This window comes from Chanos chanos, chromosome 7 (genome assembly GCF_902362185.1).
Source record: "Chanos chanos chromosome 7, fChaCha1.1, whole genome shotgun sequence".
Lineage (NCBI taxonomy): Eukaryota > Metazoa > Chordata > Actinopteri > Gonorynchiformes > Chanidae > Chanos > Chanos chanos.
Window position 1 is genome coordinate 29,284,861 of NC_044501.1, and position 3,129 is coordinate 29,287,989.

Genomic DNA, 3,129 nt, shown 5'->3' on the forward strand with positions numbered 1-3,129 from the left:
CTCACATGAGAGAGAGTCAGAGAGAGAGAGAGAGAGAGAAAGTATGTTTGGTTTAAAAGCCTCAGGAAGAACACAAAACGGGGGATAGATGGATAAATAAAGGGATGGATAGATGGATAAATAAACGGATGGATAGATTGGTGTATTGCCGAATCTCACTGAGCGAGATAAAAGGAGAGAGAAATAGAGGGAGTATATGCATGTGAAAGACAGGGAAGAAACAGATGGTGAACTGTCAAGAGAAACAGGCATGGCTATCACAGAGTTTACCTTTTTTTTGTTCTGTTTGCTTTATTTTTACCACGTTTGAAGTGCCAGACTAATATCTAAATTTTGATTTGGAAGAGTCTGGTTTTGCAAAAATCCTCCGGTAGGTGGAAGGTCATTTTGCGGTGAATCTGAAGGGATTTCTTTGATTTTTTTTCTTTCTTTCTTTCTTTTTTTTAGATATTCACGTTCCAATTTGACAGTGAATGTACAGGATTTTCAATGGCTGGCCAATGCGCATTAACGACCCATACCGAAATCAGCCAAGACGATCTTTGTTCCCTACCTGTGCTTCTACTGCACTCTCTGAATTCACTTCCTGATTAAAACTCCTCAAACTTTTTTCTTCTTTTATAACCCACATGAAATATCAACAGCAGGTTAATTAATATGTGCAGTTATCCCATGTCAGAGAAATAATTTAACTTTTATTCAATATCAAAAAAACACTTTTGCGGCGAGATTTTTTTCCTTTTTCTTTTTTTTTTCTGGAAGTTTCCGAATGGCCTGGCAGGAACGGTTCCTTGGACCATTGGGGATTAATCTAAGCTCTGATTCTGGCCATAATGAGCTCCCTAGGGAGATGGAGAGGAAGAGAGAGAGAGAGGGAAAGAGAGACAGAGAGAGAGAGAGAAACTGACAGACAAAGGAGTATTAGCCTGACCGCCTGGACTTGTTATAAATTGCTTCGACAGAGAAAGAGAAAGGCAACAGTTAACAGAGTTATAATGAGGTTATAATGACAGTTAGCTTGCTCTACAGGAGGCCTATTCCACTGTTCAATGGCAAATGACACATTTTTTAGATTCCTTTTTTTTCTGGCCATTAATTTGATCACTCACTCACCCACTCACTCACTCATTCACTCATTTTCAAAGCCGCTTATGCTAATTAAGGTTGCAGGGGGTGCTGGAGCCTATCCCAGCGCTCATAGGGTGAAAGGCAGGGAAACACCCTGGACAAGTCGCCAGTCCATCGCTGTAATTTGATCATATTTATTTAAAAAAAGAAACCAGAGAGAAGTCTTGCAAAAAAAAAAATTTCATTTCCTTAATCGCAAAAGTTCGCCTGTGCCCGCTCCCGCCCCTCAAGAGTAAGCTGTGGCACGTTGGACTGGACCGGACCGGACCGTTTTTTCACAAATAAGGTTACGGAAGTTTAAACTGAAACGGTGGACCACATGGTCTCACCTGCTGTGTTCCTCACACCCCAAAACATGTAGAACTGTGGATCCCCAAGAGCAGGATTGGGAAAACGCTGTTCTAGAAGCTTCCAGTTCCTAACCTGTTCTGTGTTACGCTTCCATCTCTTTGTCCTGCACTGTCTTTTTTTTGGCGAAGAAATTGTTTCATGCTCAGAGAAATCTCGATTAGCCAAAACAGACATGTCAGATTAAGGCTGGGCTAAAGTCCAGCGGGTGACTGGGTCCCCGCGAAGACAGCTGGCCAGTTGGCGCTGGAGAACCTGAGAATGACGATGGCATCTCGCCACCTGCCACCTGCCCCCCCCCCCCCCCCCCCCAACCCTCCACCCCATTCTCCCCTAACACCCAGCCATGTTGCCAAACCATCAGATTAATCAGCGCGCGAAACTCTCCGAAGCCGCCCCCCTGAAGTCCTCACAATGCAGGTGGATTGTCAGCCTCTTGAAAGACTACCACCTCTTCAGAGACTGACGTGTCATAAAAAGAGTGATTCTAGAGGTTATGGAGTTAAAGGAGAGATGAGAAGAACAAAGACAGATTGGACCGCTGTTCCTCCACAGCACTCCCAAACCTGAAGGAGTAACTGCCACGAGGGAAATGTCAAGGGGAACTGCCTGGCTTCATTCTTCATTCTTCACTACACCGCAAGTTAGTGCCTTTTTTTAGCTCCGACCTGCACTGGCCAGGCAATCCTTTGATTATATGCTTAGATAACGCGTCGGCACAAAAAAAAAAAAAACCTTGCAAAATGTAGATCTGATAACATTGCCCAGATCGTCACGCTTTCTAATCCCCTTGATGCGGATTTTTGAATTTCTGTTTTGCATCTGTGTTTCCCCTTTAACTGAGAGGAAATGCTTTTCATTCTGGCTGAGAGTCTCAACCGAAAAAGAGAGGCAGGCAGTCAAAACATCACAGATTTGTGACATTCAAGCTCACTTTGGATCTTTTAAAGATTGTTGATAATTCGCCGCTCAATCTCCTAAAAAGAAAAGAAAAGGAAAAAAAAGACAAGACTGGTTGGCATGCTTCAGACGAATTGGCTTTGAAAGAAAGTACGGTTGCTAAGCAGTACCAGTGACATCACACACATAAAGAAGTCTTTAGTGTTGTACTTCACACCTAAGTTGGAAACCAACCTCAAAACAGATTAAAAACATTAAGAGCTTATGAATGTGTATCATGGATTTGTATTCAGTATGTGCATCAAGGGTTTGTTTGGCAGATAATTCATGCCTGTTTTACTCATTGATATGTCAAATATTGAATATTAATGACATTTTAGTGGTTTGTAGCTGTTGCATTATTCATGGGCGCTGAAACCTCAGGTTTCTTGAACGTATGAGGTTCCAATCAAGAAAAAAAAATCATCTTTATAGGTTCATTATGATGCCTAATAAATGCAGATTTACCGTCTAACGGTGTGATGCTCTGTTCCCTCATCTTCCATATTGTAACAAGTCTGATGTATATATATATATATATTTTTTTTTTGTGTGTGTGTGTGTGTGTGTGTGTTCTTGTCAAAATATGGGAGATGAAGGAACAGAGCTTTACATTGATGAACACTAGATAGATAGATAGATAGATAGATAGATAGATAGATAGATAGATAGATAGACAGATATAGATGTGCGTGTGTGTGTGTGTGTGTGTGT